This window comes from Culex quinquefasciatus, chromosome 2 (genome assembly GCF_015732765.1).
Source record: "Culex quinquefasciatus strain JHB chromosome 2, VPISU_Cqui_1.0_pri_paternal, whole genome shotgun sequence".
NCBI lineage: Eukaryota > Metazoa > Arthropoda > Insecta > Diptera > Culicidae > Culex > Culex quinquefasciatus.
The window spans coordinates 92448125-92472661 of record NC_051862.1 but is presented as its reverse complement, the minus strand read 5'-3'; the positions used below and the strand labels follow the sequence as shown (position 1 = coordinate 92472661).

Below are 24537 nucleotides of genomic sequence, written 5' to 3'. Positions count from 1 at the left end.
CAAATTTTGCTGGTTCTAATGGATTTTTGTTGTACGTGTTGATTTTGCACTTTGGTTGCGCTAAAGCTCTGCCCCTTTTCAAAATTAAACGTGTGCAAATAGTGCAACATGTCGATTTTCGGGCGTTTTTGCAGCTGCTTTGTGTTTGAGCCCCCCCGGAACAGAGGAAGAGAGTGTTATTGAAGAGTAAGCACATTGCTAACCTACCTCACCCAAACTGCGCTCGTGTCTGTGTGTGTGTGTGTGTGTGTGTGTGTGTGTGTGTGTGTGTGTGTGTCTGTGTGTTTTGTATCAAAACAATACCGCGCAGTGAGGGTTAAGGGTGAGAGTGGCTGGATTGAACATGGTATACGGCAGCGATTCTCAACCTTCTTCTAGGCTGGTACCCCCTACCATGTAAATCAAGTAGGCCCGGTACCCCCGTTGAGAATCGCTGGTATACGGCGATGTGACCATGTTTTGGATACATTTTATGCACATGTGTTGAAATAACATTGCACGTTCGCTGGTCGGTTGGTGTGTTTAATCCACCATAATTTAATTTATTTTTAATCGTAAAAGCAAATAACCAAACTGGTCGCAATTCATGGAAAATGTGAAAATCAACAATCATTTCGCTTTACAGCACGGTCCAACCAATCAGAATTGGCTACCTCCATGATGAAGCTGCAACCAGGATAGTATTTTAACAATGTTTGGAATGCAAATTTACGTTGGAACGTTAAAGCATTCACACTTCGCGAATTCTTTAGGCTTAATTTCTTGGAAGAAAAACGTTTTCAAAGTCAATTATTCAAAACATTTTTTTTTAAAATGGGTCATTCTCCGCCAACTCACACAGAAGTTGCCCCGACCCTTCTTCGATTTGCATGAAATTTTGTTCTAAGGGGTAATTTTCTGATCACAAATCCGAGGTCCATTTTTTGATATCTCGTGACGGTGGGGCGGTACGACCCTTCCAATTTTTGAACATTAAAAAACGTGTTTTCTAATAATTTGCAGCCTGAAATGGTGATGATACGAAAATTTGATTTTAGTTTTAAAATCTCCGTTAAGCCATTGCAAATATTTTTCAAAGTTCATGTAGCATGTAACACTCCATAATTTTAACGAAAATAGAAGTCTGATCGACTCAAAAAAATGATCAGTCAATCATATTCAGCATGTTTGGAATCGATTGAAAATATTTTGAATTTTTGTGGAATTCCTATGAACAGAACCGCAAAAAGTTTTTTTTTCCAAACAAATATTTTCGCCTTTACTTAGATATTTTGAAAAATAAAGATTCCAAAACAACTGGGAAGATGTTAAGGCCGTTGCAAATATTTTTCAAAGATTATGTCGCCCCTCCCTTCAAAATTGGGGCAAAAAAAATATTTTTCCAAAAAAATTCAAAATGTCCATGAAAATAGAAGCCTAACCAACTGAAAACAATGTGAAATGCATTTTTCTGCATTGACAATCATATTTTGCATGTTTGGGCTTGTTTAAACATGTTTTGAATTTCCATGAAATTCCAGTGTACAGGACCGCAAAATTTTTATTTTTCGCGAAAAATAAAATTTTCGCCAATACTTACATATTTTGGAAACTAATGATGGTAAAACAACTGGACAGGTGTAAACACTTTTTTCATTAAAATGTTGAAATCATGGCTCGTAATTAAAATTTTTATACATTTTTATTTTTTTGCAACATTACATTTTTAAGAAACTAGAAGAGAGTCACAATGCTTGACACTCTTAGAAATTAATTAAAATTCGATAACTCATCAAGAATGCAAGCAAACTCTGATGTTTGACCATAAAATTGTCGCGATAGAAGCAAAAACAGTTTTACAGTCTAAATATTTTTTTTTCAAAATATTAAACTCGATTTCAATAGATTCAAAGAAAATGTTATTTTGGGAAAAAATGTTCGATGAATATAGTTGAACTTGGATTCATACTCTTTTGGGTTTTCAGTATTAAAAATATCGAGCCATTTTGTTAAAATTTAGTAAAATTTGGTTTTCATCCTACGTGTGCAATTTAAAATTGTTTTGAACAGTGATGAACAGATGGTGAACAAACATTATGATGAAAACAAAACTTTTAGTGAATTTTGAGAATTGACTTCCTGATACTTTACGTATCAAAAAATGGATTCCAGAAATATTGATATTTTTGTTAAATAGCTCATGGAGGTGAAGTGGACACGCCCCTAAAATTGCGAGTCCAATCAAAGAGCGATTGAGCCGACGAGCAGAATCTATCAACAATTTTTAAAATCCTATATTTAATATGAAAGACTTTTGCTATTACCTGTAGCAAAGAGTACGCTCAATGCATCGTTCCAGCTGTATTATTTAGTGGTGCACCTGAAAGAATAAAGAAAATTAACGTTATAATTTATATTTATTATGGATTTGATGCGAATTAGTCTTTTTTAAATCATTTTATAACGAGTTACAAAAAGGTGCATGAGAATTCCCAACTCAAATGGAAGCATATTCTAGAAAGTCTTCATATCACGTTGACTTTACTTGGACTACACATTTGAGTTTGTGCTTGAGAGTGAATTTTATTTGTCGTACCGCAATCATTTTCAATGATAGTTAGATTAAAATTGATTGTTATATTCAGTATCAACTTTGTTGTGATAAATATTTGAAAAGGATTTTTCTAATACTTCATTTCGAAGAACTGTGCCAGTGTGGATGATGGCTTCTTTATTCGTCTTTTCTTCTGCAGAAGACTCCTACTGAGTAGAGTAAACGCCCACTACTGGGATCCTAGGAGAGCTCTTTGGCTCTTTAGTATAGCAGTCTAACGCAAAACGCGCCAGCAAGTGAGACGTAATTTACGGTAATGACCGTCGAGTCGAGCGCGCGCGAGTACTTCTGGTTCTAAGGGGGGAAAAGAGTACCCTCAGCAGCTAGTCTACTCCACTAGTTTGTTCTCTTGGCTTGGCTGCTGCCATTCCAATGGGTCTCTGGGGATCTGGCCCGTAAGGAATGAAATAAAAATCAAGGGTCATTAGCACACCTCGGGAGTAGCCCAAGCCAAGCCAGAAGTGTTTTGCTCCCACGTCTTAATTACAGCATTTTTTTTCGGAATACTTTTTTCGTTTGCCTCTGTTTCGCTAACGTGATAATAGATGGCTTTGAATCTGTGCCAACTGACTTGGATTTCATTAATAATAGCGTAAATAGATGAAATTCTCATCAAGTTCGGGTTGTGCTCTGGTGCTTGCCCTCTCATTAGACTCAGTCATCAAGATTGGTTTTCTGGTGTTGAGAATGATTAATTATTTTAGTTTGTTATAATTATTATGTTTAATAAGTTCGAGTCGGTAGTGCAGTGGTAAGCGTGATTGTCTCTCAAATGTAGTTCAATGCCTGCCAAGTTCTGATAGCGATCTTTCAAGTGCATATGTAAACAAACGTGTACTGCATCCCTTCATCAATTCTAACCGAATCAAAATATAATAAAGTAATTTCCACAGCACTATGTAATTACAATCATTCTCAAGTAGAGGGACCTACGTACAATCACATTCCGTTCGCGGTTCGTGGTTTGACAGCTGCGGCGGCGGCAGCAAAATAGAGTCGTTATAAAATGAAAGTCCATCCAAACTGTTAGGCCGAGCACGTCTGAGTGACATTTGAAACGACGATTACATGGAGTTATGCTCTGCGCGCACTGCACTCAATGCAACTGCAACTAGCGCAGGTAATTGCCAGGTGCGACAATGAGACCTGAACTGTGACGCACCACGTGTGGATTTTTGTTGTTTTGAGCGTGACATTGGAACACCATGCAGGCCTGGCCTGGCAGGTTCCACTGAATCGATCGATCAAGAAGGTCGTCGCGTACTCGGCTGCGATTTCAAAATCTGCAAGCATGCAGGCAGGCAGGGGCCAGGGTACTCTCTTAAGGGGACCATTTCGAGCGTGTGGTGTGGTTCCGTGACAAGGTAATCCACGGCTATTTAAGAGGGAGTGCAATGGTACTTGATTACCATGCAAATCCCCTGCTTCATGGAGTCGCGGAGACACTTTTTCATACGCGTGTATCGATATGTGGCTTTTAAAGTATAGTTGTTGTGGCCATTGGCCATTGGCTTCAAGTGATCGGTTCGAGTTGTTTGGGTTGCGAAATCAACAAGCGCGACCAAAGAGGGTAAAAAAAACGTGTGGCTAATATGTGAACCACAACAACACGCGCGGGGCTAATGACAATTCAAGTCAAGAGCGTTCAAAACAGTTTGCGATGCTAATAATATCGTTACGGGGAAGGTAGCAGAGCGTTTCCAATACCAAGTGGGTGGACAGAGGCTTTGAGGCATGAGAAATTTTGATAATAGAGTAGATAGCCGGAAGTTTGAACTGAAATGATGGTTCAAATCAAACTTGTGAAGAGTTGATCATATACTAAGGTACAGGCAAATTAAACAAATGAATATGTTTTATAATTATAATGCGGTTGAGCAATGTTGGTTATATTTTACTTGATCCGTAATCTTCTAAATACTTGGAATAATTACTACATTCAAGTAATAAGTCTAAAGCACGGTTGAAAAATCAGAAAAGTATAATTGTTTAGCTTCATCCATTTCAGACCATTTTTGAGATTTTTTTTTGGTAAACTTTTGCCTGACCTAAAAAAATTGTTTTGCGTTTCATAAGATCAACTCTCTTTTCAGGAATTATTTTTTTACAATTTTCATTCGCTTATTATGCATTTATGCAAAATTTTTAGTGTATTTTTTATCAGATAGACCTAATTTTTTAAGCACGCAAACATATTGTTTTGATTTGTTATCATTCGCTTTCAAACTACACAAAATTATGTTAGCAGCTTGCCTAGGGTTGAGAGAAAAATACTTTTTAACTAACTTATAATAGGACTTCAAAATCTCCAGCAAAGTTAACTCCTAAAAAGTAGTTTTTCAAACTCTGGAAAAGTTTTGGAAACATAATATGTCATAATCGAGTTTTTGTTATAAAATGTGAAATAAAAAAATGTTTTTTTTTTCTGAAAGCCCATTTTTCTGAATGGTACATAAGCTACAAGTTTAACCAAGACACCAAATCGATCATAAAATCTTTCCTCGAAATACATGTTTTCTAATATTTTCATAGCACTTTGGTATGGACAGTAGGGTGGTTACGGATTTTGAAAAGTTCTCAGATCAAATTCTGATTTGGTTCCCCTTGTAGGGCATACCCATCACGCCAAATTTCAGCTCATTTGGTTGAAAACTCGCTTGTCTCAAGCGGGTTCAAGTTTACATGGGAATTATTATGGGGAATTTTGAATTTTTGTTCAATCGCTCCTACAGGTCTGGGGAAAACAAACAGAAACTTCTAGGATGGCCAGAAATGAGTGGAATCGTCTGGAGATCAACCTTACCAAAAAGACCAGGTCGATTCGTTCAAACCTCATCGGGCTCAACGGAAATACATCCGGGGTTCTCGGAATCAACGGTTTTTTGGCCATCCTTGAAGTTTCTGCTTGTTTTCTCCAGGAGTCATATGCAGCAAAATTCATCATTATCTCGAAATGCATATTTTTTGAAGTGCTGAAATTGTATTGATTTTATAGATTTCCTTTGAAAAAGTCGGAAATAACATTTTAAAATGGCTGTATCTCGAGAACTACATCAGCAAACCTTCTGAAACTTTGCCCAGAGATACTTGACAGTCATATGAAACAAAATTTGTCATTATCTCGAAATGCATATTCTTTAAAGTGCTGAAATTGTATAGATTGTTTTGATTTTCATATTGAAAATCGGATGTAACATCTTAAAAGGGCTGTATCTCGAAAACTACATCAGCGAATGTTTCCATTTTTTGCTCAGAGGTGCGTTATGGTGTAAGGAATCGATAGACACCAAAATCTCGGATTGCATTTTTTTTCATAATAACGGTGGGTAACTCTCCGCCAACTCACAAAGCAGTTGCCCCGACCCCTCTTCGATTTGCGTGAAACTTTGTCCTAAGGGGTAACTTTTGTCCCTGATCACGAATCCGAGGTCCGTTTTTTGATATCTCGTGACGGAGGGGCGGTACGACCCCTTCCATTTTTGAACATGCGAAAAAAGAGGTGTTTTTCAATAATTTGCAGCCTGAAACGGTGATGAGATAGACATTTGGTGTCAATGGGACTTTTATGTAAAATTAGACGCCCGATTTGATGGCGTACTCAGAATTCCGAAAAAACTTATTTTTCATCGAAAAAAACACTAAAAAAGTTTGAAAAATTCTCCCATTTTCCGTTACTCGACTGTCAAAAATTTTGGAACATGTCATTTTATGGGAAATTTAATGTACTTTTCGAATCTACATTGACCCAGAAGGGTCATTTTTTCATTTAGAACAAATTTTTTTATTTTAAAATTTCGTGTTTTTTCTAACTTTGCAGGGTTATTTTTTAGAGTGTAATAATGTTCTACAAAGTAGTAGAGCAGACAATTACAAAAAAGTTGATATATAGACATAAGGGGTTTGCTTATAAACATCACGAGTTAGGGGAACTATGCCCTTTCTCAGCCTATTTCTATTATCGGCCTATCAGCACTTTGATCATGAATTACAGCTTTCTTAAAGTGTTTTTGACTGTTCCAAAGTAATAAATAGCTCAAATAGAAGTGAGCAAGCAACTCCCCATTGTTGATACATCTGAAAAAGATGATTTAATAGCGGAAAACGGCAAAAGTGATGAGAAACGGTCGAACGGCTTAGAGTGATTAAAATGGGTATATTTCCCCTATTGCGATTTTACGAAAAAAAGTTTTGAAAAAGTTGGTCGTCGTCGATCATGGCCGTTCATTGACACCCGCGACAGACACGGACGACGAAACAAAGAGAAACGCAAAAAGTAACTTTTTCAAAACTTTTTTTCGTAAAATCGCGATAACTCGTGATGTTTATTAGAAAAGCCCTTATGTCTATATATCAAAATTTTTGTAATTGTCTGCTCTACAACTTTGTAGAACATTATTACACTCTAAAAATAGCCCTGCAAAGTTAGAAAAAACACGAAATTTTAAAATGAAAATGTTGTTCTAAATGAAAAAATGACCCTTCTGGGTCAATGCAGATTCGAAAAGTACATTAAATTTCCCATTAAATGACATGTTCCAAAATTATTTACAGTTGAGTAACGGAAAATGGGAGAATTTTTAAAACTTTTTTAGTGTTTTTTTTCGATGAAAAATTAGTTTTTTCGGAATTCTGAGTACGCCAGCAAATCGGGCGTCTAATTTTACATAAAAGTCCCATTGACACCAAATTTCTATCTCAGCACCGTTTCAGGCTGCAAATTATTGAAAAAAACCTCTTTTTTACATGTTCAAAAATGGAAGGGGTCGTACCGCCCCTCCGTCACGAGATATCAAAAAGCGGACCTCAAATTCGTGATCAGGGACAAAAGTTACCCCTTAGGACAAAGTTTCACGCAAATCGAAGAGGGCTCGGGGCAACTTTTACCGATTTCGTGTGAGTTGGTGGAGAATTACCCCGGTACTTTGAGCACCGTGCTGTGGATTGTATGGAAAAAGTTACGTAAACTCAAACTTAGATCACAGGAGGCTGAATTAGCAAACAAGCTAAAAACGTCAGTAAACCAAACAAGGGCAGGACGAAGTTTGTCGGGAAGAACTTGTAATGATGGAATATTTGAAGTAGTTTAATAAAAAGTTCAAATTTTTCAAACCAAAACATCAAAATTAGCTTAGAAAGATGTTGTGCTGAAAATGCGTTTAAATCTGAAGATATTTTTTGATTTTTGTTTAAATAAAGCTTAAAACTTGTAGCAAAGAAACTTATTATGGCTGTTCTTAGTGTGACATTGTCTAAAGAATCTAACAATGCAGTCCATTTTGCGGTTTGAACTAAGTTGAATTGAGAAAAACATGACACTTTGAGAGTATTTAAATAGTCCTATTTGTCAATGTATTCATAATTCTTGGTACCTATTTTAATTTTGAAACTTTTCAAAATGTGGGAAAACTACTTCATAAAATACCTCGAACATTTCTCTACCAATCTGTTTGTATATAATTCATATTTATCATTTTGCAAAACAAAAATTCAACCTATCAGTGTCCCCCCGAACATAAATGACACCCCGAATTACGGTATTCGCGCGAGTGTGAACTGAACATGGGAGTGATGTGATTAATACAAATTTTTAGATACTTTTAATACAGATTAGATGTAGGAGTTGAAGCCGGAGTCAACAATGTGTGGAAAGCTGGAGTCGGAGTCGGTTAGAGCGGTAAGAGCTGAAAGCCGAAGCCGAAGTCGGAGTCGGCTTAACACAGTAAGCCGGAGTCGCTTGAAATATGGCCCGACTCCGCAGCCCTGTTTTTTTTGTGGATAGAACAGGTATAGATTAAAAAAATAGTGCACCAATTACTATTTTTGTCTAAAAACTTCTGTCCCTGTTCATATACGCTATATGGTCCCGATTCGCCCCAGATGACGGAAATCATTTTTAAATTGGACTCATGGGGAAAGACGGGACAATTAAGCGTAGAATGAAAAATTTTCAATCGCGTGCTTCTCAGTTGCAAGTTTTCGAGCATATAACAATTATGCGTAGAACGGCAGTATAAAAAAACGGAATCGACATAAAACCTTACAATGTGGCCCTCTTAAACCTTGCGGTTTCGTCAACGGATCCACAGGTGTGTATCGTTCTTTTTGCGACAAGACTCCGCCTCCCGGGTCTCCTAAGTGGGAAGGTATGGCACGGGGAAAGGGCACCCACGGCGTGTTTTCTAGAACAACCTTATCAGGAAAAAATAGTCATCGCTACTTTCAAATGTGTCTTATAGGAAATTTTCTCAGCTTTCCAATGCTTCTAAGAGCGAAATGTTTCATCGGGAAATTTCTGAGATATCTCTATTTTATGTTTTTTGGTTTTAAATTCCTTTATTATTTATTGGAAACTTTTAAATAACAGTCTAGGAAACTTGTCAAATGATGTGTTTCATGTGTCTTTTACTCATCAAAATGTGCAGAATAAGACAAGAAACAATTTTGTAGAAGGTTGCAAACCGCTAAACCCTTTGAAAATTATGTTTTGTCTAAGTTTTTGAATATATGGGATTTATTCAGAAATTAAAATCATAAAACAGTGTAAAAATATATTTTGTACAAGAATTATTTGATAATTACATATTTTTTTGTGTACAAATAACACGTGTCTACTCTGATTTAGCTTGTTCAACCGAAACTATGGCAGGTTTGTGATTGTTAATGGTATTATTGAATTTTAATGAATAAATTTGATATTTTCTTAAGCAAACATTAACCTGGAACATAAATACAAATATGATTTGAAATCGAAAATATACTACATATTACTGTAGCAAGCTTCAAAAGTCATATTTTCATGAGTATAAAATAAAAATAAAATTTTATAAAATGTTTTCTGTTGAAAATGCACTTAAAAGTAGCAATAAAACTCGAGTCTTCCAATTCAGAATGCTGAAAACACCGTCACAAACTTTTTTTTTGTTTGAACAAAAATTAAATAATATTTTAACAAAAAAAAACAAACAGAAACTTTCTTTCCAAACTATTTGAAAAAAAATCAAGAAATATATATATATTTTTATAGATGAGATTGAAGATGAGAGTCTTATAAACTTGTAAAATATTGCTAATCATTTAATCATTTAATACAAAAAAAAAAAACTAAAACAATCATTTCATACTAATGGAAAGTATTTCTCCTAAAGCTCGCAACAGTAATTTGCAGTTTAATTTCTAGTATTAAATATGTTTTGTATCCATGCAACTGGTTAGTGTTTGATTAAGGAAATATTATATTTATTCATAAAAATCTTGTAATACCCTATCAATCTCAAACCTGTAGAAATTTCGGTTGTATCAGCTAATTCCAAGCTGAATCAGAGCAGACCGGTGTTATTTGTACACAACAATTATGTAATAATCTATTTGTTCTTGTAAAAATAATATTTCAATACGATTTTATTATTTTAATATTTGAATAAATCCCACATATTCAAAAAATCGGTTAAAACTTAATTTTCAAAATGTTTAGCGGTTTGCAACCTTCTACAAAGTTGTTTCTTGTCTTATTCTGCACATTTTGATGAGTAAAAGACACATGAAACACATCATTTGACAAGTTTCCTGGACTGTTATTAAAAAGTGTCCAATTAATAATCAAGGGTTTTAAAAGAAAAAACTAAAACTAGAGATATCTCAGAAATTTCCCGATGAAACATTTCGCTCTTAGAAGCATTGGAAAGCTGAGAAAATTTCCTATAAGACACATTTGAAAGTAGTGATGACTATTTTTTCTCCTTAAGGTTGCCCAGAAAACACGCCGTGCACCGAATACCTATATTAACACTTATAATTTTTTGCGTCCGCCTCGGGATTCGAACCGGCGACCTCTGGATTGTTAGTCCAGTGCGCGGTCCGATTGATCCACACAGGCAGAAAGAACGGCAGTATAGTTCAATACAAATTCAAAAAGAGATCTGATGAGCTATTTCTTGTCTCTTGACAATATTGGTAGTAAAACGTGACTAGTTTTCTTCCTCTTCGTATCAATCGTGCTCCAATGGTGAAATCAATTAATTACTACTTTGCTAAATCCATTCCGTACATCAAAACCTCTTACACGTAACTCGATCGAAACCTAATCCTCATTAACTTTGTGTCGTTCATGTGTGTGTGTGTTCTATAAGAAGATTCGCGAGCTCGGTTGTCACTCTAGCTAAATACCATCTTATAGATAACGGGTTTCCCAAAGCGGCTTTGCCACATGGTCGGTCACCGATCAGCTCCTGTGGGATCTCCTTTCTTCGATTCCACCTTCCTCCGATGAACCAATGAAGCGGGACTTAAACCCATCCAAATATAGGCTAAGAACATACACACTCGAGTGCTCGCGGAAGAGAAAGATTTTCCCAACCCAACGCGGCATCAGCCTCCGCGACGGCCACCTTGAACGCTATTAACCTATTGGCGGGGTTCAATGGAAATTTATATTAATTCCATTAAGCCCCCGAGAACGAGTCGAAACAACACGAATGGGCAATAACTCGGGGGGGCGAACATGAAGCGAAACATACCGTCTTCCGAAGACTTTTCTACGCAGCTGGATGATGTTTTGACGTCACCTTTCTTGGCGAGAGATGCTGGATCGAGGTGAAAGGATGGATGGATGGTGGGAAAAACACACAGAATCTTACTATTATTGGCGGGTTGGACTGGCTCGTCGCCGCGAGCAAGAACTGTGGATGCGCAATTCTGGGTTGGGGGTGTTCGATTTGTTGCTTTAAATTCTGGTATGAATTTTAAATTCAATTATGGCCAGAAATTTTAAAAAATTTACGAGGAAGAATAAATAAACAAAGTGAATTTGAATTTTCATTGACTTTTTATATTACATAAATTCACATAGTTTTCTATAACAGTTTTCTACCACTGGCATCCCTAGCCACCAGATGTGTAGAATCACGGCAAAAAGCGTGTTTTCTTTTAGTGCTACATGGCTGAGAAACTGATCTGTAAGGGAAAAGAAAACACTAATAGCACCCACTGAGCATGATTTCTCGCACGTTTAGTCTGTTCCACTCCTCCGTTGGCAGCACCCCTTAAGTTGGCAGGTTGGTCGAAGCCACGACTTTGTCAGCGGACCCATTTAGTTGGAATCGGCTAGAACTGACACATGCGATAATGGGTTACGCGAAAATCAGATTTAGAAAGTCAGCAGCAACAACATGGCAGTTCTGAGCAAGGTCTTGTTCGAACTTAAGTCGGTTGGCATTAAATCCAAAACGTGTAATCCGGAAACTTAAAAACAACATCGGTCCAAAAACGTCGCACGTGCTACATACAGAACCCTTCAGTCGGCGAAATTTTTGGATGTTTCAAAACATTCATGCAAGAACGCTATTCGATAGCTTGTCGTGTAAAGTTGTTGGAAATAACACGAAAAAAACAACGTTTTGTCTCGATTCAAATTTCAAGCCGCGTCAAACGACCGTCGTTACCGTACAAAGAAAGTTCTGAACCTCAACCTCACTTTGATGCTCCGCAATCGTGTGGAATCAATTTCTAGCCTCTTTTTCGTGACTCTGTAGTAGTTATGTCCACCCACACGGGACTCCGTCTACATGAAATAACCAGCGGAACCCTATTTGAAATACTAGATCGTTCACGCCCGTTTCTTCACGACGGAACGAAATGCAACGAGCGTGGCTTGAACATCAAGTGCATGTAGGTTACACACGGAGCGTCAATTACCTTCGGCGGGACCGAGTCGAATCATAACATTTGACGGTTGAAGTAATGGCACACCATTGCACCAAAAAGAATCACGAAGACTTCCAAAATGCAGCCGTGACTTGACTAGATAATTTGAGAAGATTTAATTGAATTAAGCTTTGGCTATTCGTAATAGAAGCGGTTTTGTTTAGGGTGAAAACCGGGTTATTATGTTCTGATTGGAACTTGTTAGAATCTCAGTAAATGTTCAAATAGGGTAATTCTCCGCCAACTCACACAGAAGTTGCCCCGACCCCTCTTCGATTTGCGTGAAACTTTGTCCTAAGGGGTAACTTTTGTCCCTGATCACGAATCCGAGGTCCGTTTTTTGATATGTCGTGACGGAGGGACGGTACGACCCCTTCCATTTTTGAACATGCGAAAAAAGAGGTGTTTTTCAATAATTTGCAGCCTGAAACGGCGATGAGATAGAAATTTGGTGTCAATGGGACTTTTATGTAAAATTAGACGCCCGATTTGATGGCGTACTCAGAATTCCGAAAAAACGTATTTTTCATCGAAAAAAACACTGAAAAAGTTTTAAAAATTCTCCCATTTTCCGTTACTGGACTGTAAATTTTTATTGAACATGTCATTTTATGGGAAATTTAATGTACTTTTCGAATCTACATTGACCCAGAAGGGTCATTTTTTCATTTAGAACAAAATTTGTCCTTTTAAAATTTCGTGTTTTTTCTAACTTTGCAGGGTTATTTTTTAGAGTGTAATAATGCTCTACAAAGTTGTAGAGCAGACAATTACAAAAATTTTGATATATAGACATAAGGGGTTTGCTTGAGGAGCGGCCGTGGCTGACTGGTGAGTTGGTAGAGAATTACCCAATAACAATTTTAAACGATTCTTTTGGTTTTGCTATCTTACATCTACACTTGTATGGATGTTGTTTTTACTTGTTAAGTTAAAACAGTAAAGAATTGCATAATGAAATCAGATATTTAATTGATTTTTCAGAATATGTATTATTTTTTGTAGTATCAAACTCAAACGTAGTAAGAACTTTTTTAGCTAAAAAAAAGGTATTTGAATTGCGGTTTTTAATGAAATAAAATTATTGATTATTTTGCACTCATCTTTCAAACGTCAAAACCTCTTTGAAATTAGTGATCTGCTGTGCAATGTCCAACAAATTAATCGTTTGGTAGACTCCCGTTTTTTTTTCAAAATTTAATCTAACAATTAAAAATAGCCAAATTACTTTAGTCCTTTTGAAATAGGGTATTTGTCCCTATTTTGGGCCTAGTACGTATTTTGGGTCTACCAAACCTAATTCAAAGAAATTGTATATTTTGCCAAACCTGGCAGGAATCTGCCACTTGATAATGATACATGCAGTCATTATCTTCATTTTGGTGGGCAAGGATCATTCACTTTTTCCTTCTAAATTAGAAATAAACCAAAAAATATAACACTCTTCACATTTTTCTTGGCAAATCGCTAGGTGCCCGAAAAACGAAACGAAACTATTGGCACTACGCCCCCCGGGGCATGGCCTTCCTCTAACGTGGGATTTCTGCTCCAGCGCCTCTGACGAGACAGGAGAAACCGGGACCGACGTTTTACTTCACCATCCGATAGAAGCTCAGTGGATAAGGCGGGAATCGAACCCGCGTCTCATAGCATCATCGGGATCGGCAGCCGAAGCCGCTACCCCTGCGCCACGAGACCCATCTCGGTGAACCTCGTTGGATAAATGTACGACTCGTGCTGAAAAAATCCTCTTTTTGCAACTTGTTGTAAAATAGTAGTTTATGCAACAAGTTGCATAAAGATGATTTTTTCAGCACGAGTCGTACATTTATCCAACGAGGTTCACCGAGTTGGATAAATACGAAGAGTGCTGAAAAAATCAAGTTTTGCAACGAGTTCCATACAACATTTTTTGCAATTCCGAAAAACACCTATTGAGTGAAATTTTAAGTCAAATTTCCATGTATTTTGTCAGTAAATCGTTTAAATCAAAAAAAATGTTGAAAAGTGTTACTTTTCGAAACAAGTGCTGAAAAGTTCAACTTTTCAGCACCCATTTCAGTGCTGAAAAGTAGAACTTTTCAGCATTTATTTTGAAAAGTGTTGCTATTCGATTCTGTTATTTTTGGTACAGAAAAGTAGGCTATTTCGTCGTTCCAGAATGACAGGAAAAGTAAGTAGTTTCACGACGGAATTGCAAAAACTACTATTTCATTATCTATTTGAGTGCTACAAAGTTCTATGTTGATTCAAAACAGTGATCGAGGTCGAGTCTAAAAGGGTATTCAGAAGATTCAATTATGATAAGTGAAATTTTGGCGACAATTACGGAGATTAAAGTTCAGACTGCTTTGTAAATTTCATTCAAAACCCAGCGCGTGCGCGAACTTCGCGGTCAACTCCCCGTTCTGAACTGCGTTTGCCCATGAGTAGCTTGTTTGCGTCAAAAATCACGTACTTTTTTACGCGTTTAGGAAACCAATTTCGGTTTTTGTTACACTACCAGCACCCTGGCCGCAGCCGGCTTCGGATTTGCCATTTTTGCGCAACAATTTGGCGAAATTAAGTAAACCACAGCCTTGAATTTGGAATTCCAGGTGTAAACAAAAACGGAACCCCGCGGATTCCAAGTAATGCTGTTTTGATACACATTAGCTCAGAGGCTGTTAAAAAGTTTTAATTCACTCTTTGCAGCGTTCATTGTTTACTTGCGGTGGGGTTGGTGGTTGCCAAAAAAAGAAATATAAAAAGGAGAATAATGTTGATAGTATCGCAATTTCGGTTATTTATTCCAACGTGGCGCCACCACATCATAAAACATGGGAGCAATAACAAATTCATACGAGGTACAGTAGAAACCCATTAATTTGATATTTGTTTATTCGAAAAACTGTCACAATCGCCCTAACGCAAACCGAGTCACAGTCAAACTACCAACGTCATCCTGTTGCAGCAGTCCACCCGTAACACAAAAACAGTTTCGTTGACGAACGGTACCCAATTTTAACTCTTCGGTGATGATGGTTGGCGGCGGCAAGTTCCCATTAACTTTCCTAGTTTTGTTCCCGTTTGGTCCCAAATTACCGCGGCATCGCGTCGTCGTAAAGTACAGAAATGAACACAAAACAGCTGGAGTTGGAGTACTCTCGACGACGACGACATCAACAGTAACCCCGAGTGAGGAACAAGAAGAAGCCAATTTTAAATGCCACGTGAAATAAGATATCGCTTATGATGCGGCGGTGGAGGCACCGCGTGGCGTGGGATTAGCTCTATATGCTCTGGTACAGCTACTATATAACAGAGTTTGGTTAAGGTCGATGGGTTTGGAATGGGGATTTTCGGGGCAATTAATATGTCGTCAGCTTTGCTGTGAGCATTTTGCGGTAAAGAAGATTATTTTGGGTTCCATCGAGCTACGAGGTCGCGACGACATCGAGGATGAATATGATAGATTACCAGCATCGGGGTTTTGGACGTTAGCTGTGTGTTGCAAACGCTAGATTTTATTACATTTTAATACGCTTCCGTACACCTATACGGGAGATGATTTTTTTTGGACAAAAAACAGCGGAAGTTAAGACTAAAGAAGAGCTATATTCATTCGAAAGAAATAAAACTATATAAAATTCAAACAAATTTGATGTTTACGAAAAAAGAGCCCATAGGTGCTCACGTCTGGAATAAAAAGAGCACTTTTCAGCACGAGCCGTAACTACATTGGAGTTGGATAAACATTTTCCATTTTACAAATGACCCAAAAAAAAATCTAAAATTCTTCTTTTCAATAACGAATTGAAATTCATTAGAGTTACCTCAAATTCAAATAAGTTAAAAAAAAACTCAATAAAACTTTTAAAAAATCTTATCATTTTCCTAATCCCATCAATTTTTCTGAGTTATGAAAAATATTCTGTTGGTAAAAGATTAAAAAATTCCAGAAAATCTAAAAAAAATCTACCAAAAATCTTGTGGTGATACGGATCCCGAAAATTTTCTAAGCTCCAACATGAATTCCTGTAGGCGGTATATCCTGTGATTTCAACGTTTTTTTTCTGATATTTCTGTTCCATAGTGCTAGAACGATTTTTTGTAGGGGTATATCAATCAAATCCCTCCAAAATATGATTTATCAATGAAGACATGAAGAATTAGAGGAGGGCAAAAAATAGCGAGTTCACCGAAAAGAGCGAACGAACTGTGGCTCACAAAAAAGAACCGGGGTTCTTTTTTAAACTCTGGTCTTTTGAAAGAACTGTTTCAAGATGGCATAATTTTTTCTTATAAATATAATTTATTGAATTTAAAAAAAAATGCATTATTAAATTTGTTTTTGAGAGTTGAAAATGCAATTTCAAATATTTGAATGCTTATAAAATTTAATCCCAAAGTATATGATTTTCTAAACAAAATGAAAAAACTTTTTCATTGCACAACTGATTTTACATAAAAGTATTACCGGAATACAAATTTGTGCATTTCAAAAAAATGTAAAATATTATCAAAAATCTACTGAATAGTTTAGAGATTTTGAAAAAAAAAATCCTTTCGTCCGATTAAATCAGAATGTAGGAAAGAGTTCACAGAATATTTTCTCCTAATAAAATATCAGCATTAGTTCAATTCATGCAGAAATACACGCAATTTTAAAATTGATAGCAATTTTTCCAGAAAGTTTGGATGCCATTCAATTACTCGAATGTTTAGGTTCTAGAAGAAATCGTGACATAGAGACCAATCAGATTCCATGACAAACAAAATGAAAATGTATTTTCTCTCTTCTTTTCTTGTTAAGATAAGGTAATGCGGAATTTTGAGCTGTCAAAAAATAGTTAGCATGAAAGCAGGATTATCCATGGAGATTTTCAGAATTTTCCGGGAAAATGCTACAAGATTTTTTTCTGAAGGGCTTTTAGCATGCCAAACAGGATCGAAAACTGCTTTTGAACGATTTTTTTCATAGATTACACACTTATTTTGTGTTATTTTAAAGCTCTATACAAATGCTGTAATGGTTTCAACAGTTTAAAAAATCTTTGCCTGTAATATAATCCTGCAGTCTTCAACTTCCCAGAACTCATTCCCGATTCAGTACGGGAACCGGTGCAATTGATTGTCGACATTGTTGTCGGAAAACCCGTCAACTGAAAAAAATGAAAAGAGAAAAAAACCCACCGAACAAATGAGCATGAATCAAATCACCGTAAACTCAGTATATATCTCGCCTGCAGCCATCTATGGGATTGTTTACCGAAGAGATCCGGACACCGGACTTGACTGCTCGATTCTTTTCTTCCCATCGCTATTATCGTCGGATGGCAAAGAGTTGAATCTCTGGTTGTTAGTTTGGTGCGCGCAGGAGGAGGACAACTCGGGGGGTAAAACAAACCCATAAGAAAATGATAAATGCAATAAGGAAGACTGCGATAAGCATCCACAATCGTACCATTGACCCAACTGGGTGAAGAGATCTCGAAAGGGTACGGTGACCAATAGTGGTTCGATAAGAGTGGTTTTTATATGATGTATGGTCGAGAACCCAATCAACCGAAGACATCGATTTAAATTGGGATTCTCGTTATAGTTCTGATTTCCAAATAAAGTAATTTTCCTGTAATGAGCATCGACCTTCTGGAAGCATCTCTCCAAGCTGAACACTACAGTGACAGTCAAGCGGGAGGTAAACAGAACTTTGTTATTTATGATATGTTTGTTTTCGTATTTTCACGCTCCCAGCCATGGAAAATGATAAATTTTCTCATTATTTGCACTGCTTCTTTATTGCAATCCCAACTTCCATTTCCGGTGCACTGGAATTGCATACTTTATAACGTTGCTACCGCCGCCGCCGCTTGGGATCCATGAATGACGACGACACAAACTAGCCCAACTAATTGCATTAAAACTTTATCCATCAATGTTTGATTTGATCTCACGATGATGGCATACATTTCCCGGGGAAAATATACCGGGTATCGAACGCGCGCGGGGGAATTCAATTTCTATATCTGCTCGGCAACTTCCGACTCATCAAATATTTACATACACGAGTTATACTCTCTCTCTATCTCTCCGTTCAAGTCCCGCAAAGTTCACAGAGTTTACTGCCGCGCGAAGCCTTCTTCCCGGAGACTCAACCACCGGAAGCCGAAAGTTAGTTAATAATGTATACTAGACTTTGGTGCACGGATGCTGACGAACTGGTTAGGGTTGGTTAGTTGAAACCTGATTCGTCGAAAATCAGATTTTCATCGAATTTTCTAATCGAAATTTCCAAAATATTCAAGTAAAATTTTAATTCGACCAAACCGCAATCGATGAAAATTGTAGAACCCCATTCCAGAAAGAAAGTACACACAACTTTTACCGACTTCCAAGAGCCCCTTTTGCAGGAAGTTGAACTCTCTGGCAAGTTGAATAGAAGCAAATTTGTTTGCATGTGCCTCGGAGCGATTTTGCTAGCATCCAATCTGCCAACAAACGGGATCATGTGAACTCTTCCTACTTTACCTTTTGTGTGCGGTTCAAGTTGATGGAAATTGGTGTGTAACGAGATGTTCACGATTGAAGATCAATAAGGCGTTGGATAGTAATTCTCTAGGTGTTCGCAAATATTTTCACGGTTTTTATATTTGAGTTTTTTTTTAATTTTGATAACTTTAAGTACGCCATCAAATTGGGCGTCCAATTTTCAAAAAGTCCCTTTGACACTAAATTTCTATTTCTTGTCGGTTTCTAGCTACAAATCATTGAAAAAATGAAAGGAAACCGGTTCCGTGGCTAAATGGTTGCGGCTTCTGCCTCGAAAGCAGAAGGTTCAGGGATCAAATCCCGGTCGGTTCCCTTGAAATTTGGAATCAGGAATTGAACTTTGAATATGAACAAAAAACCTTTAAGCATCAGGTGGGATTCGAACTCACACATTTGGATTGATGGTCTGGAACGCTAACCAGTCGGCCATCATGGAGTTAATGCTCTAGAACTGAATTGATCCGTAGTGGCGAAATAATATCACAAGGTATAATATATCAAACCATTACATGACTACTAACACCAACTCAAAACAGCCCAGGGCCATCTCATATACTCATGAACTGGACGAGGGATTCGTGGATTGCCTGGCCCGAGTCATCTGCATTACCGATCTTTGTCTGTACAATTTCAGAAGAAATCGTTAGCCAGAGAAAGGTATTCGCTTCAAAGGTTCATTAGATATATGGTGGTTACTAACCGAACCGTTTCATTTGAAATATACTGTGGTCATGACCAAGTCCTGCCAATACGGGGGTTCAAATACATACATACATACATACAAATCATTGAAAAAATGAAAGGGGTCGTACCGCTTCACCGTCACGAGACGAGAAAAATGGAGCTAGGATTCGTGATCATGGACCAAAATTACCTCTTAAAGCAAAGTTTCACGGAAATTGGAAATATCAGTTTATGCACGGAGAAAAAAGAGTTCCCAAAATCGTGAACAAGCGTTCATGAAAATGGGAACCACGAACAAAGTGTTCAAATCCCATGGTACGATTTTGAAAAACGTACCATGGCATTTGAACACTTTGTTCGTGGTTCCCATTTTCATGAACGCTTGTTCACGATTTTGGGAACTCTTTTTTCTCCGTGTGATATTGATGAAATTAAGAAAAGCTCCCAATATATTCCTGTTAGATTTAAAAGTAAAATAATTTAAAGGACAAAATTCAAATGTTATAACATCATCTAAACTAGATTTGGTGAAACTTTGCTCTACGGGACGATTTTGGTCCTTAATCACGAAGCCGAGGTCCATTTTTCGATATCTAGTTACGGTGGGGTGTTACGACCCCTTTTATTTTTCTGGAATTTTACTAAGACACGTTTTTTTAGTGATTTGTTACTCGATACCATTAAAAAATAAAAGTTTGGTGTCAAAGACTCATTGGACGCCCGATTTGATGGCATACTTAAAAATCCCAAAAAACGTATTTTTCATAAAAAAAAAGTTTAAAAATAGTTTAAAAATCGGTGCCATTTCCCGTTATTCAACTATCAAAAATCGGGAGAAATGTCATTAAATGTACTTTTTGAATCTGAAATAACCCGGATGGGTATTTTTTTCATTTAGAGCACAATTTATCAATCTAAAATTACTTTTTTTTGTAATTTTGCAGGGTTATTTTTTAGAGTGTAATAATGTTCAAAAAAGTTCTGCTTTCCATTGAAAAAACGGCTAATATCCACTTTTGGCAAAAACGAGATACTTGCACCAGGTGGTAGAGGATGTTCCAACGCATCTTCTGGAACTTGAATTTTACTGAAATAGTGTTTAGACTTAGCTGCCGATGCGAAAAACCAAACGGCTACTCTTATGGGAAATTGCCTTGAAGGAGATTTTGTGACAAACACTAAAACGCGTTTTTCTCGGAATACTTGATTTGGCATAATAGCCAAATTTTCGATTATGGGCAGAGTTGTAGAGCAGACAAAAAACTGATATATAAACATAAAGGGTTTGTATGTATTCTTCACGAGTCATAAAATTTTTACAAAAAAGTTTTTTGAAAAAGTGATGATTTTGACAATTTTTTACCAGTTTTTTTCGAATTTTTAACCTCTAAATCTCATTCGCTTTTAATGCTATTTTTTTCGGAAAGTTCATCAAATTTTGCATAACAATTACCCTTTAGAAGATTGTTGTGACTCTTGCATTTTTGTGATGAGCGGAAGTATCTGTTTTTATTTTTTTATTTTAGGAATCTCCACGAGCCACAAACATCGTCCAATCTTATGCAATCTTATGCAAAATGTCAATCTTATGCAAAATTTGCTGAACTTTTTTAGGGGATAAAAATTTGAAAAACTGATCAAAAATTGTCAAAATCATAAATTTAGGAAAAATGGAAAACAAATTTTGATCGAAATTGTTATTGTTATGGGTTTTAATATTATTTTCCAAGGAAACAGAAAAATGAGACTGCTTAACATCCTGCCCCCCCTCCCCCTCCTATGTGGACAAAAGGTAATTTTTAGTATGGAGCATTGACTGGACAATCACCATACACGCCCCCCCTTCCCCGCCTTGAGTGTCGCCTTGGTTTATGGATTATCCCCAAATATCTAAACTGTATAGTTTTTGAGTGTTTATTTATCTAGAATCTTTAGACAAAATTAATAAATTCAAATAGCTTCCAAATTTTTTATGAAAATAAAATAGCTTCCAAATACTCAACTGTCAAAAATCGTCCACATTTTCCAAAAACCCTTTACCATACTTAATTTATTTTTGCATCGAAAAATGAAATCCTAAACATTTTTTACATGCTTTTATTACAAAAATATTATGATTATTGTACACAAAATGAAATGTTAGAAGAAATCATTTTTTCGCAATCACACGAAATCGCAAAAAGGTGACCCGTCCCCTCTTTGATTTCCGTGGAACTTAGTACTAACGGCTTATTATGGCTATTGATTACAAATCCGAGGTGCGTTTTTTGATATCTTGTGACGGCGGGATAAAACAGCCCTGTCCAATTTTCTGGATTGTCAAAAGAATTAAAATCGAAAGATCTTTTTTTGTAGAATTGGTTGCCCAATTTGATTGCGTACTCAATACTCCGGAAAACGTATTTTTCATCATAAAAGTTCAAAAAAAGTTTTAAAACCACTATCATTTCCCGTTACTCGACTGTCGAAAATCGAGAGACTTTTCTTTTTAAGGGAAATTTTATGTATTATTCGAATTTGTAATAACCCACAAAGTTATAGAGCAATTTGTTTTAATTTTAGATTACGTATTTTTGTAACTTTGCAGAGTTACTTTTCAGAGTTTACCAATGTTTTACAAAGTTGCAGAGCAGACAAAAACAAGAAAATGTTTATGTAACAGAATTTACACAGGGGGCATTAGGGTGTAATATGGTTGTATGGAAACAAATAAAGTTGTTCAAATTTAGTGAGCACAGCAACTTTTCAGTTCCTTTTGGGGTCCTAAACAACTCCCCAAAGTTTGAGAACAATTGGTTAAGTCCGAACTTTGCGCAAAGCGATTTAATTTTCCATATAAATTTGTATGGGAAAAGCATTTTTTTTAAATTTTGATATTTAAAAAATCCACGTTTCACGCTATATTAAAACCGGATTCATATTTGATTGCTCTGAAATGTGCTCTACAACTTTCCCGAAGAGAGTATGGTGCTAATTTGTTCCTATAAAAAGATACAGCGTTTTCAAAACTCGTCTAAAACGTTTTGAGTTTTGAGGACGCTGTATCTTCTTTCAGGAGCAAGTTAGCACCATACTCTCTTTGGGAAAGTTGTAGAGCATCTTCCAGAGCATCCGAATATGAATCCGGTTTTAGTACAGCGTGAAACGTGTATTTTTTAAATATCATAATTCAAAAAAATGGGTTTTCCCATACAAATTTATATGGAAAATTGAATCGCTTTGCGCAAAGTTCGGACTTAACCAATTGTTCTCAAACTTTGGGGAGTTGTTTAGGACCCCAAAAGGAACTGAAAAATTGCTGTGCTGGAAAATCGATTTTGTTATTACACCCTTAGGGGGCATGTTGATGCCTCTGTGCTCTCTTGTACTAAGCTTGCTGGTTTTCCTATCAAGTTAGCATTAGAGAGCGCAGATGCATCGATTTATTTTTTACAAGTTATCAGAATATTACGATAAAGTTTGTTAAGTAGTGATGATTTGAAGGTTTATTTTTCAAAAAGTTCATCTAATTTGGCATCAGAATGACTCTTTGGACGATATTGTGGGGTTGAAAAGTAATGGAAATGGAAGGGGTCGATTAGAACTAAAATTACTCCTTAGAACACCTTTACGGTAATCGAAAAGTTTTTGGAACAATTTCTGTTTGATTTGTGGAGAATTAAAGAAGCTTGTTTTTGATCATAGGTGGAACATTTTCCTTATATGGGTTTGAAACTTTCCAATGCAACTTGCTCCACAACAGTTAGAACTGTTCTACAAAACTAGTTTCGTTACGGTGCTTATGTGCGATGCTACCATTCGCTGCTGTTATTAACATTAAAATTAGCGCGCTATGCCTGTCTCCAAGCTAATTTAAATTAATAATACATAGAGAGTCGACATTTGCAGGCCGCCGGTAGCATGCTCCAGGTAACAACCCTGCTGCGCGGGAGAGCGACGACGCCGGGGATGTAATAATTTCATTCCGAACTATTGATTAATATTCATGGCTGGGTCGTTTGCAATGCAATATGCCAGGGATGTTCCCCACCATCGGCGCGTGCAAAAAGTCAAACATTGAAGCTGCATGTTGTATCGCGGGGTATCGATGTGTACAACAAGAGATGCGCTTCATTGAGTGCATCGCTGCAGGGGTTTCGCCGGTTCGCGTCGAACATCAAGTCCTGAACTCAGCGAACAATCAACCGGTCTGTGGCGGGGTTGAACAAAAAGGAAGATTTATAATTGCAGTGTACGAAAGAAAATTGAAAAATGCAATTACATTGATTACAACTATCGAGCGCTGTGATTCAATCGAGTTGAAATTTGCTCGCTTCCAAGGAACGGAATCGATGGCGAGACGAGCGACTTCTGGTACTGCTCGAGATCTTGAATGACAGCATCCAGATGGAGATGTCAAATGGAACGAAAACTATGGAATGCTTGCTCGTTCGGTGGCAGCTTCTGTTTTAGTAAAAGAACATTGAACAGAAGCGTTGTAGCTCGTGTGATTTCTGTGAGATTCCCGAATAGACAGATACTTCTCCGGGGTGCTCCTCATGCCAAAGTTAATTGAATGCAGACATGTTAACAGCATCTGAAGGGAGACACACTCCATAGGTTAGATGTAACTTTTTTTTGCGTGTTTCAGTCGGTTTCTATTCAATCCATTACCGCAGAGACTGTCGAAGTTTTACGTTCATTTAACTCAATGGACCAAAGACAGACAATGACTAGAGAAAAGAGAGTCCATTTCGGTAATGAATGTTTGACGCAAGGTTAAAGGAAAACTTGTGTTTCACTTCAGTTGCAAAAGCTTTTACTCGATGAAAGAACGATATTCATGTTAGTTTTCTCAAAACAAACTCTTGAAATTCAACAAAAGTTTGATGAAAATAGTCATGTTTTTGGACGGTTTGATTTCTTAGACAATAATAATTTGTTTGTTCTTATTTTGCTATTAAAAAAAACGAAAAAGTTATTAGCTATTAGTAAGATGTAAATTTATCAACAAAATTCAACATTACACGGAGAAAAAAGAGTTCCCAAAA

General features: G+C 36.8%; 1 protein-coding gene across 7 annotated transcripts in view; it reads right to left on the bottom strand.

The window, feature by feature from the left end:
• LOC6036918 (mucin-17) overlaps positions 1-24537 on the bottom strand; it is a 159470-nt gene that overhangs the window by 82284 nt on the left and 52649 nt on the right. For 6 of the 7 annotated variants that reach the window (XR_005277043.1, XM_038251852.1, XM_038251847.1 and 3 more), the window contains one exon: positions 2304-2359. The exons of the other annotated variant lie outside the window; for it this stretch is intronic. The gene's annotated coding sequence lies outside the window, so the exon portion shown is untranslated. The remainder of the gene's footprint in view (positions 1-2303; positions 2360-24537) is intronic. 7 annotated transcript variants of the gene reach the window in all.